General features: G+C 51.1%; 1 protein-coding gene and 3 non-coding genes across 4 annotated transcripts in view; all 4 read right to left on the bottom strand.

Annotated features, from left to right (window-relative positions):
- Positions 1-527: 527 nt before the first annotated feature.
- LOC113836710 lies at positions 528-604 on the bottom strand. The gene has a single exon (XR_003487154.1). It is a non-coding gene; the product is annotated as a small nucleolar RNA R38 (small nucleolar RNA).
- Positions 605-1086: 482 nt separating this feature from the next.
- On the bottom strand, positions 1087-1168 carry LOC113836711. Its single transcript, XR_003487155.1, has one exon. It is a non-coding gene; the product is annotated as a small nucleolar RNA R38 (small nucleolar RNA).
- A 1419-nt stretch (positions 1169-2587) lies between these two features.
- Positions 2588-2668, bottom strand: LOC113836709. The gene has a single exon (XR_003487153.1). It is a non-coding gene; the product is annotated as a small nucleolar RNA R38 (small nucleolar RNA).
- Positions 2669-6932: 4264 nt separating this feature from the next.
- Positions 6933-12782, bottom strand: part of Prcd (photoreceptor disc component) — a gene marked incomplete in the record, with an annotated part of 12856 nt that continues 7006 nt past the window's right edge. Inside the window, 1 exon segment of the mRNA XM_035448328.1 lies at positions 6933-7234.

Here is a 12782-nt window from a genome sequence, read left to right as displayed (position 1 = left end):
ACAGCAAAGGACAATTTGAGGGCTTCAAAATGGCCACTGAAACGAGTTCCTAAGGCAGGGCCCACCCCCCACCCTAGTGCCCTGTTTCTCTCCGACTCCTCTAGTGCCCATTAAGTAACCACGACACACAGACAGGACCTACTCTGTACTGAGGCTGCCAGAGTCGCTGCGCCTTCTTTCCCCAAAATGTCAGGACTGCTGTGGTGGCAAGGACAGAGTCACTAAGCACTGATGGCATAAGCCTTACATTCCTGACTCCTACAAAAGAGCACATTCACTCCCAAGTATGTGGCAAGCACTCCTTCACTCTACAGTATAGAATGAGCCCTGGCAGCATGCCCACCTCTGTGAACTCAGAGGCTTTGCCCTCAGAGCCACTCAAAGGAGAGGATTATAGGGCAACCAGACCATAGGCTTTTGGAGAGCTGGCACACCACACTAGGTCCCAGCAGGGCGCACATAGCTCTCTATGGAGTCCACTCAATCCCTTATAAAGCTCGAATTTCTTCAAGCATGGAGCCACACCCCTAAGCCTCAGAACATAGTATTTTCCCTCAGCTGAAATTTTCAGACAGGGATAACTTAACATCCATCATAGGCTTATGGGCTTTTTTTAGAACAAAAACAAAATGGGAGCATAAAACCACAAAGGGCCAGGTATGGTGACAAATGCCTTTAATCCCAGCACCTGGAAGGCGGAAGCAGGTGGACTTGTGAGTTTGAGGTCACCCAGGTCTACATAGCAAGTCCCACCTGGGGCTAAACAGTAAGATCCTATCTCAGATCAAAGGGGGAGGGGGCTACAGAAGAAAGCAATTGCTTCTGTTTGTCACAAGGCTGGCATCTCACCCTGCACAACCCAGAGCAGGAAATCAAAAGCACTAACCCTCCACCCAGCCAGCTGTGCGAGGAACCACGGCCGCTCACATCCTTGCAATCCAGGGGGCAGGATAGTTGGTTACCTGCAGGCTGCCACAGCATCCCTTTCTGCCCCAGACTTGGCCTGCACCTGGTGATGAGGAAACACACAAGGTAAAGCAGCTCACTGAAGAACCATGTCCAGAGTTGCTGGTCAAGCCCGAGAAGCCGAGTTTCAGATATCCACGCTCCACACAGAAAGGCCTCTTGCCCTTCAGACAGGGATAACTTTACATCATCATGCACTCAGCTCCCACGGGACTGCCGGCCTTTGCTCAAGAACTCTAAAAGCTTTTTTAAAAAGGCAATTTCATGTGTGTGTGTGTGTGTGTGTGTGTTTTGACTACATGAACATATGTGCACCGTGTGTGCCTAGTGCCTGTAGAGACCTCAAGAGGGTATTGGATTCCCCCTAGACGTGGAGTTATAGGCAGCTGGCTGCCTGAAGTAAGTGCTGGGAAATGAACCCAGGTCCTCAGCAGCTGTTCTTAGCCACTGAGCCATTTCCCAGACACTCCGGTCCTCTCAAAGACAGGATCATGAACATCAAGAAAGCCAAGGCAAGAACTGTGAGTTTGAACCCAACCTGTGCTACACAGAAAATTCAAGGCCCACACAGGATACATGGTAAGACCTCAGGGTGGAAGAGGGTCACTCCCAGCAGCATCTGTCTTATCGCTGAGCCAGAGTCTTTGACAAGTTCTTCCAGCCTGTCACGGGAACGCCTGAAATGGTTTAGGTAACCCACTACCTCAGCTGGCCCATTGACAGACAACCACCTATCACACCTGCTACCGAGACAGCATCATACAGTTTCTCCTTGTCCATCTACATATACAAGAGCAAGCCTGAGATTTTTCCATTTAGACATTAGAAATCTACCCCAAGAGCTTCTTAAAAATAGCCTGCTCTAGGAGAATCCCTAAGCAGATCATTGAACTCTCTCTGTCCGCCTGCTCAGACCTCCCACAAGGTTGTTGTTGATCCCATTCTAAAACCAGTCTTATCCACTGGCAGAGGTGGACCCAGGGAATGCTTTTAGGTGTTGGGGGATAAATCCCGGATTGGAAACCACTAATTTTGCTTTACAAAAAACACAAGGCTCTGTGCCACTATCAGCTAGCTGGCCAAAACCTTTAATCTAAAATGCAATTTTGGCTCAGTATGTAAAGGAGAGAACAAACTCAGTCCAAGTCATCCTGAGTGATAAGGTTTCTTAACCTCAGCTCTATTGACATGTTGGGTATGTTTAAGTTTAAAATGGCTGCCCTGTGCCTTGAAGGACAGTCACCCAGCATCAACTGATGTCCCCTGGAAGCCAGTGCTCATGTAGCTTTGAGCAGAAACCCCTAAGCCTCAGTCTATGTGGCAGCAGAGTGGGGAACACTTGTATTCTCACACCTTAAATACAGTCTATGAAGGCAGTAAGTGAAGAGCAGAGAGGAATGGTTCCATGTTTCTTCCCTTCCCCGAGCAATCACATCCCTGCAACCCCAGACCGATCCTTCCAGGCAACCCCAACCCCTGCCACTCTATGGAGAAGTGCTTACCACACACAGCATCTCATGGTGTCTCCAGGAGCCAACTCCAATCTACAAGAGTAATTAAGGGAGTTCATTGTAACATAAGCAACCCTATGGTGTTTAAAATCAGAAAAGGTATTAAAAAGTGGAGCCTCAGAAAACCACAACCCTTCACAAAAGATGCCATTTCAGACAGGGATAACTCTAATAAATCATCCTCGGCTCAACCAATAACACACTCCCTAAATCCCAGCCAACCCAAACTCATGTTCCAAGTCTCTTCCCCTTCGTCCCTGTACACTGTGTCACCCACACATGGTGGCCCCATGTTACACCGACCCAGCCCCTCTTCTAGACTTTGGGTAGCAGACACTCTTCTTACCGAAAGGGACTCATGGCTCAACGCTCGCTCATTGGGGAACCTGAGAACAGTGCACGCAGATGCCCGCCGTCCTTCTCCGCCTTCTCACTGGGCGGCCACGCGGGTCCCTTTACGCCTGGGGATCCTGCCATTAACCTGATGCTTTGCCAGGGGCACGCCTTCGAGGAAGGAAAGACATGCCATTTGCAAAACTACGGATTTCCAGTTGGCAATCCCCTTTCTCACGGCCTGCGGTCACCACCTGCGGGCAGCAGACCCATTCGGGCGTCGAGGCTCAGGAATGAGGGACCACCAGCCTCGAGGGAGACCCCAGGGCCGCATGCTCCGTGCATGGCTGGCTGTGAGGCCCAGGGGGCTGGGCAGCCTGCGAGGATCCCCCCTGAAAGGTCCAGGCATTGTGCTGGCCTGGCCCTGTGACCCGGCACAATCACTCAGGCAGTGCCTGGTTCCACGGAACCGAGTCTTTGACAGACAGACCCCTGCTCGCTCGCCCGCCCCCACCCCGCTGTAATAAACTCCACGGTTAATCCATCTCCTGGTTCATGTTCCACAGCGCGCATCTTTAAGCAAAGGAACACCACCCGCCCCCCAAACAAGCCGGGAGCGCGGAGCCTAAACGGGCTTCGGCCGCTGTCACGTAAAACTTGTGCAGCCTGGAAAACGCCGTCTTTCCAACACAGAACCCCGGGCCTTCCAGCGCCTTCAGGAGCAAAGCAGAGAGGAGGGGGCACCGGGCACGTCGGCCCTCACGTCCCCTCCCCCGCAGCTTACCGACACCCAAGGCCCAGCCCTGCCCGTGGGCGCACGACGGAGCCTCGCGGCCATGACTCCCGCACACGCGGCGGCCGAGCTCGGAAAGGGCGAGGCTGCGCCTGCGCGCGGTCTTCCCACCCGAGTCTCGCGGGCACGATCGCGGTGTTGAGAAGGGCCTGATGGGAAATGTAGTTCTCAACCGGCCGTCGCCGATTGTCGAAGAAGCCGAGGGTAAGGTGGCGGCCGGCCGCCACCGGGGGCAGCAGAGCGAGCTCTGTTCCTGGGGTGGGAAGTTAGCTCGGCCTGTGGAGAACCTCGGCGGTCCCTGGCTCAGGCCGGGGCGGCGGAGAATGTTCGAGGGCCAGGGACCGACGAGGACGCCGCTCTGCGGACTGTGTCTGGGGCGCAGAGGCGTCGCTTGGCTTTGCGGCGACGCCGCCGGCTGCTTTCCAAACCGGGGCTGAGCGGGTGCGGGCGGGCGGGCGAGCGGGTGCGGGCTGGCGGGCGAGCGGGTGCGGGCGGGAGGGCGAGCGGGTGCGGGCGGGCGGCAGGGGGCGCTCGAGCCGCAGGGTCCCAGCGCCGGCTGTCACCCCGAACCCTTGGGCCACCTCGACTGCAGTGACAGCCGCCCTCGAGGCCAGAATAAGCTGGAGCTAACAGTTGTGACCGCGGTCGGTGCCCAGAGAACGACACCCCCGTGTGGGAAGGGGCTCCAGCCGGGGTGGCACTCGGTCGCCCTCGGGTCGGCCGTGTGCCCTGTTTTGGTGGCTCTTGAGCTAGGTCTCGAACGGTTGCTAGGAGACCCCCTCCCCACTTTCTTGAGTGACCTAAGTGCGCTGGCTCCGGGAGCCCGAGGGCGGGGATGCGGGGGGCGACGCTGCGGCCAGAAGCCACTAGGGGTCGCCCAGCGAGGTTCAGTTGGTGTCCTCCTCCCCTGGCAAACGTGTGTGGTTGGTCTCTGGGGAGAGTCCAGAAAACCGTGGTTTCATATCTGGGAAGGGAGAAGGGACCTGAAGTGGTGGGCCATTGTCTCCGTCAGCCAGAGACGCCAACCAGATTCCTGAATGCGGGGCCGCTTTTCCTTCTCATGTCCCCAGGGTTTCGTTTCCTTGCCTTTCTGAGTGTCATCTTCAGTCACTATCTTGGCTTCATTTTTTTTTTTTTTTTTAACAGGGCAAAAGGGCAAGGCCGGGCCAGAGCTCACGCCTCTTTAGAAACGAGTGTAAATTTGCAACATCAGAGGCCTTGTATTCATAATTCTTACCCGTTCTCCTCGAACGAGACTCTAGCATTTACCCTGTACCATTTTTTTTAATGTGGAAATCTGTTGCCAACACATATTCTTAATGACCATATTTGCTTATTATTATCTCCTTTAATTTGATTGTGCATGCTTCGTGAGCAGGGGGACGGCTCTTAATATTTTCTTCTCAATTTCCTCGCAGTGCTGGGTTTTGTGTTTGGCTGTCTTCTCACAGAATGTTCCAAGGGAATAACCACTAATTTATTCAGCAAGAACACAGGCCCTTGAATTTGCCTATCTTACCCTTGAATATTTTGTTTAAGACTGAAAGGAAGAATGCATTTTCTCCCAGCACACTAAGTTCTTTCATTTGTGGCTTGCCGAGGGAATTGGGAAGAATTTGCCCAAAAGCTGCTTGTGAAACTTGTGGGCACGTGACCTTCTGCCGACAAGACTGTAACTGTCGGTAGGCATTACTTGATGGCATTTGCCACGTGGCCGTTCACTACACTGTATCCTTTGGTCCTCACAAGCTACGAAGCACTGTCATTACCCTGCTTGGCAGATGAAGAAATACATATTGAGAGGTGAAGTTACTATTTAAAGTCACCCTAGTATCTGGCAGACTTGGTTTGATCTCAGCCTGAGGGGTTTATGCTTTTCACTAAGTTGCTCCATACCATGAGAGAAACTGATCTAATATGGGAGAACTTTCCTAAGGGGTAAGGAAAAACAGGAGGGTTTTTGTGTCTTTTTTTTTTTTTTAAGTATGTGTGTGAACATGTATGCAGGTGACATAGAGGTCAGAGATCAACTTGGGTTCTCAAACACCCTCCACCTTATTTATGTATTTAGAGTATAAAAAAAAAATCTCTCACTAAACCTAGAGCTTACGGATTTGGCTACACTGACTGGCCCGTGAGCTCCAGGGAGCCCCATCTCCACTTCTCGGCACTGGGATTACAGGCACGCCTGCGCACAGTACTCGGTTTATCCTTCCATTTTGTTTATTCATTTTGTGGGGCGGGGTGGCGGGGCGGGGGGGGGGGGGGGGTGTTTTGCCTGCACGTATGTCTGAGCACAGAGACCAGAAGAGGCTTTCAGATTACCCCAGGAACCGGAGTTACAGTTGTTAAGGGGCATTGGGTTTCTGAGAAGAGAACTTGGGTCCTCCGGAAGAGCAAATGCTCTTCTGCACTGAGCCATCTCTCCAGCCCCTTGCACCTGGCTTCTTATGTGAGTGCCGGGGATCTGGGCTCATGTCCCCTGTCTGTGCAGCAAGTATTCTGCCAACTGAACCATGTCCCCAGCTGACTAATAAAAAATGTTGACTGAAGAATGCCGAGCACCTGCTTTGTTGGTGTGAGCCACATGGTGGCAGAGCGAGGGTGAGCATGTGTAGGAGCCACTGTGTAGAAGACCTACTGTAAGGCTTTGGGATCTAGCAGTGCTGGGGGTGGGGGCTAATTGCCACCCAGTGTAGAGAGAGGCCACTGTTCCTAGCTCCTCAGTCTGCCATAGGTCTCCGTGTGTGCGTTTCCCACCCGACAGGGCAGTTTCTCATTTGTACTTCATGGAAAGGCCACAGGCACACAACCAGCAGGGGTGCCACCAGCAAGCTGGGCAGTGGCCAAGAGGCTGGAGGAGACTCCAAGGGACCTTGTGCCTGAGCTCACATGAGGCACAACTGTGTAGGCGGTCTAGAAATAACTGGAGAGGCTTCAAAGTGTGCATCAGAATTCCTGAATGAGCAGCCGAGGCCAGAGCTGCTCAGAATGAAGTGCTAACATTACTGTGGTCTCATTTGCACTTTGCTGCTGAGATCCACGCCGCCGTCTGAGTCGTGCATGCGCACAGTGGAGCCCGAGCTAGTCTAGGACACTAGTGCAGATCACTGTTACCATGTAAAGAACCGCAGTCCAGTGCTAAGTGTTGGAAGTGGAAAAGCTGACTATAGCCCCAGTGCCGTGAGAGACCCACCCCAAGAGTGTGGGGGGTCAACTGCACAGCTGGGGCAGCCACTGACAGGACATGGGACCGGAAACCTACGTAAGAAAGCAGCCTTTACAACACTGAAAGTCCCTTCTTAATTCCAAAGGGAATCTTTGATTTTATTCATAAGATCATGAAGGAGGGTTGGTGGTGCCCTCCCAGCAGCTGGCTGCTTACACTCCAAGTGATGGCACCAGTGATATGACGGGAAGAGTGTCTGTATGCAGGCATGTTGGTGGCTGGCCTGGAAGCTGGTCTTCTTCCATCCTGTCTCCAATACAATTCTAGCCAAGTCTGGGGAATTCTTCTTTAAAAACAACAGCCTCTCTTCTGGCTTGGGGACACTGTAGACACGGGATGCTTGGGCTTGCCGCAGCCGTCTGGAATCTGTGAGACTTCCTTCAAAGCAAGAGCCAAATGCCTCTGAAGATGGATTGGAAAGAAGAAAGGAGTCCTTGAGGCTGCCCGCAAGCTGTTCAGATAGCCAGTCCTAAAGCCCTTGGCTTTCATCTCTCATTGCTTTAGAGACACACTTCCACGTTTACTATTTCTGTATGTAGGCTATGCCTTAAAAGTTCCAGTGACATACGGAACGTGAGATACAAGAAACACATATCATTGCTTAAGTCATTTCAAGTTAGGGTTCTGTCAAGGATCCCAATCATAATAAATGAGAGTGATATTTCCCATGTCTTCCTAAAGAATTCCCTGGAAAGAAGCTGAGCATGGTGGCACACGCTTTTAATTCCAGCCCTCAGGAGGCAGAGACAGGTGGATCTCTGTGATCTGTGGGCCATCCAGAGTTACACAATGAGATTCTATTTCAACAAACAACAAACAAAGCACGCATAGGAAAAGCCATGCCTTCACCCACCTTATCAACAAAGCTGTTTCCTCTAATAAAATTTCTACTTAAAAAAGGATTTTTAAAAATAAATTTGAGCGGGCGTTGGTGGCGCACACCTTTAATCCCAGCACTCAGGAGGCAGAGGCAGGAGGATCTCTGTGAGTTCGAGACCAGCCTGGTCTACATGCGCTAGTTCCAGGACAGTCTCCAAAGCCACAGAGAAACCCTGTCTCGAAAAAAAAAAATTAAAGTAAATTTGAAGAATATGAAACATTGTCTGGACCTCATCTGCTTCCTGACATGTCTACTCATTCCCAGAAACCCTGCCTTCTCCATGCTGCCTAAGTTTTGCTTGGCTGGTGTCTGTCCCCTTTGCTTTGACTTCCCGTCCCCTCCTCGTCTTCTCTGCTCTGTTTAAGATGGGATTGCAGCCATCTTAAACACCTCCTCTGGGCTGCCATGCTGAGTCAGGCTCCAGGTTTTCCTGGTGACACCTTTACTGTGGCAGGCATGTATTCTGATATCAAACCAGCCTGGAGGAAAATCCCAGTGCAGCAACTGAACCTAACATGAATAACTTTGGGCAAGTACTCAACTAACTTTAGCCTCATCTTTCTCTTTTGTTTGTTTTTGTTTTGTTTTGCAAGACACGGTCTTGCTATGTAGCTCTATTTGTCCTAAACTCTCTACTCCAGGCTGGCCTTGAACTCACAGATATCCTCCTGCCTCTGCAGCCCGGCTGCCGGGATCGAAGGTGTGCACCACTGCACTGTCTCTAGCCTCATCTTTACAGCAAGGGAGGGGGAAGGATGAACCACCACACAGGATGGATTGTCTGAAGACTGTGTATCCAAAGCGTGTGCACAGTGCCTGGCACAAAGCAAGTGTGCCACAGAGGGGGCTCTGGATGCTTGCATTTACATCTCACATTTGCTATCCCACTGTTTTGGTTTTTTTTCTTAAGATTTATTTATTTTGTATACAGTATTCTGCTTGCATGTATCTCTGCAGGCCAGAAGACGGCACCAGATCTCATCACAGACGGTTGTGAGCCTCTGGAGGAGCAGCCAGTGCTCTTAACATCTGAGCCATCTCTCCAGCCCCCCACTGTTTTTTGTTTTTGTTTTAATTTTTTTTCTTTCTTTTTTTTTTTTTTTTTTTTTTTTTTTTTTTTTTTTAGATTTTATTTAGTCTTCTGCCTGCAGGCCAGCAGAGGGCACCAGATCTCATTCAAGGTGGTTGTGACCACCATGTGGTTGCTGGGAATTGAACTCAGGACCTCTGGAAGAACAGTCAGTGTTCTTAACCGCTGAGCCATCTCTCCAGCCCCCCCCACACACACACACTGTTTTTTTGATATTTACATTTATGCACACATGTGTGGCCTGCTTGGGCTTCCATGCACTATGTGTGCAGATGCCTGCAGAGGCCACAGAGTATCAGACAGTTCTGAGCCACCTGATGAGGGTGCTGGGAACTGAACCGGAGCCCTCTGCAAGAGCAACATGTCCTTTAACTGCTTAGCTGTCTCCCCAACCCCATTCCACTCTTTATCATAATTTCCTTCCTCCTCCCCCCTCCCTCCCAGGCATTAGGGCTCATTCATGCAAGACAAGTACCCCTCCCCTCTTTTTGCTTTTTTTTTTGGGAATGGGTGACAGGATCTCACTAAAGTTGAACTGTCTGGCTTTGAACTTATAACTAGCTTCTCTGATGTCTGGCATTAGAGGCCTGCGCCACGTTTGCTCATATCTTACTTTTTTTTTTTTTTTTTTTTTTGCCAGACTATGAGCAAATAACGATTAGGTCTTCATTCTTGTTCTGCTTTTAACCCTGTAAGCCTTCTTTATTGAGGTATAAAATATATTCGAAATGCACTGTTAGAGTCCAGGAAGCAAACACATGCATATAAACGTAATCAAAAAAAAATTCAAAACCTTTGCCACCCTGAGAGCCCACATGCCTTTTTGTTGTTGTTTTTACAGTCAGATCCCATATCCAGCCCTGGCCTGAGTCAGCCATCCATCTGCATTCTGCCACTGTCAACTACCCTCCCCTTCCGCTTTTAAAAATTGTACTAATCGTTGAAAAGGTTTTGGTCTTGTTTGGTTTTGGTTTTTCAAGACAAGCGCTTCTCTGTGTAGCCCTAGCTGTTCTGGCCCCGAACTCAGAGGTCCACCTGTCTCTGCCCGGCTTGTTTTGGTTTTGTTTTTTGTGAAAGTTCATTTAACAAATATTTTACTTTTCTTTGTGTGTATGTATGGGGGGGGTTCATGTTAATTCAGTGCCCAGAGGCCAGAAGAGGGAGTCAGAGTCCCTGGAACTGGAGTTACAGGCAGTTGTGAGCTGCCATGTGGGTACTGGGAATGGAATTCCAGTCTCCTGGAAGAGCAGCCTGTAACTGCTGAGCCAGCTCTCCAGCCCGAGCTGTAAAAGTTCTTAGTTCTAGTTTTTAAATTATTTCTTTACTTTTATAAGCATGCATATGTGTCTACATGGGCACCACGCACATGTGAGAACCCTCCAAGTTCAGAAGAGGGCATCAGATCTGTAACAGATTGTTGTTGGCTGCCACGTGAGGGGGTGGGGGACCTGAACCCTGGTCCTCTGCAAGAGGAGCACAGAATCTTTGCCTTGGAGCCATATCTATTCTAGATATTTGTTTTGTTTTTTGAGACAGGGTCTCACTATGTAGTAGCCCTGGCTAGCCTAAAGCTCACTCTGTAGACCAGGCTGGCCTGAAGCTCACTCTGTAGACCAGGCTGGCCTCAGACTCTCAGGGATCCACCTGTCTCTACTCCCAAGTGCACCACAGTGCCTAGCTTGTTTCGGGGTTTGTGTGTGGTGCCAAGAACTGAACCCCAGGGGCTTTGCACACGGTAGTCCAGCACCCCAGCACTGAGCCACAGCCTGGCCATCTATCTTCAGACACTCGCTTGGCGGACGCTCCCTTCCAGTCTTCAAACACGCATGTCAGTTCACTTCTGTGGACACGTGTGTGAGTGCAGCTGGTTCCTCTCTCATGCTTTCTGTGTCCTGTTGAATTGTCATCGCTGCTTCTGTTTCTGTGTGTCACCACTGTCTCTTCACCTGTTCTGGTTTCCCTTTCCTGAGCACCAGACAAAGGGTTGTCTCTGAGCAGAGGCCAAAAGTCACCAGGTCACTGTCTGTGGCACCCACTGTCATGCCTGTTTCTTATATCTTGTCCAGTTTCTGGTTGGATTTGACAGGTGGCCCGAGTCTGGCTTTGTATCCTGGCACGAGGACACTACATACCTGATCGTCATGTAGGCACACCTTTGTCACACCTCCGGACACAGCCCATCATGGTCTGTCTCGGTGGGGATAATCTAGGGGACCCCTGGAGGTCATCTGCCGCCTCCCTTCATTTTCTCCACAGCTTAGGTCCTCACGTCTCAGCTCCAGGCCACACAGAATTAACGTGTTTACTGCGTGAGGAAACTGAGGTCTAGAGAACAGAATTCCTTTGAGTTGGCAGAGCGGAGCCAGTGGAACTAGACTTCCTTGCCGGGATCCTCCTATGGTCCTAAGCGGCAGGGCAGGGCAGGGCAGGGCAGGGCAGGGCAGGGCAGGGCAGCTGTCACTGCTGCATCACTCCCAGCATCTCTTGATATTTGTCTGTCACGGCCTCCCATTACACGCTTGCAAATAAACAGTCAGATGAACACAGGCTTTCTTAGTGCTTAATTCATGTGGCTTTTGTCTATGCATGCAGCATGCAATTGGGTGTGTGCTGGTGTGTGTGTGTGTGTGTGTGTGTGTGTGTGTGTGTGTGTACATAGGAATGAGACTGGCTCCTTGACTGGCTCATATGCTTAGAGTCTGTCATTAAATCCTTTTTGTTTGTTCGAGTTTTCATAGCCACGCCTTGGTCTTAACCCCCCACTAGGGGGCACAGGTATCTCTGTGGTCCTAATGTAGGTCAGTGGATCCCGGCAGCCACCTTCTTGCCCTCCATGCCCCACACCCTCCCCCTGGTAAACAAACAAACCAAAGCTGCTGCCTTCCTCAGCCCTGCAGCTAGGCTGCTGGCTGTCACCCTCTCCCCAGGGTCCTGGCCCTAGTTGAAGGAAACAACTGAGTGGCAAGTGACAGTGACTGTGAGTGACGGCCTTGCTGTCTGTCATCCCCACTAGGGGCCACCACTTCCCACTTCAGGGGCAGCAATGGATCCTAAGGAGGCGGGCTCTCCTTGCTGTCCTCAGCTGGCAAGCAAGGACTAGCCTTTTGGATCCCAGGATCTGGCCTACCTTTGACTGACATGCACCTGAAGAGAAAACAGTAACCTGTTTCTCATTTCCCATTCCTCACTTCTCAACAGAAAACCCTGGCAACCCTGGCCCACCTGCAGACAGGCAGGCAGGTCTACAGCTCCGGGCCCTGTGTCCTTGTAGGTAGGTCACACCCTGAATTTCTTCACAGCCCTCATCTACCATCAAGACCTCTGTACCATCAGCTTTGGCACCAGATTCTGAGACACGGGTCCCGGCTTCACTGCCAGCTGTGACCTTGTTTTCCTTATTAGGTAAATGAGGCTAACAACAGTTCCTGCCCCATCAATGAGACCACACTTATAAATAAGGCACTGGGCACAGTGCCTGGCGTATTATAATAAGTGTCTGATGCATATTAGCCATTATTAACAGTGTTATTAGTGTCGTTAGCATCTGTTAATGTAAGCTTCAGCATAGCCACTCTGCCCTTCTCCTTATTTTCTGGCTCACAAAGAAACAGCACTTTCCTCCCACCCTGGGGCTCAGCTTCTCCTTAACAGCAAAGCCCCTCCAAAGGGCCCTGGATGCCCATGGAGCCAGGAAAGTGAAGTACCCTGTTCTGCTCTTGCCTGGCTCAAATTGGGCCCCAGGTTTCACATAGACCGGGATTGGCCAGCACTCTGCCATGCTCTGAATGCAAACACACTCTACACATTTGGGGTGGGTGGGTAACCCCTCCCCCCAGAGTCTCTTCTGCACTTCAGGGTGGTGCAGGACAGCAATGGCTGCTGAAGCTGCTAGAACCACTACAGCACCTCATTCATTCTCTGGTCATGTTCCAGTCTCCAGGAGGGACAGGCAGCAATCCTGAGTGTCAGCCCCAGAAGCA

This window comes from Cricetulus griseus, chromosome 7, assembly GCF_003668045.3.
Source record: "Cricetulus griseus strain 17A/GY chromosome 7, alternate assembly CriGri-PICRH-1.0, whole genome shotgun sequence".
NCBI lineage: Eukaryota > Metazoa > Chordata > Mammalia > Rodentia > Cricetidae > Cricetulus > Cricetulus griseus.
This window is presented reverse-complemented; position numbering and strand designations above follow the sequence as displayed.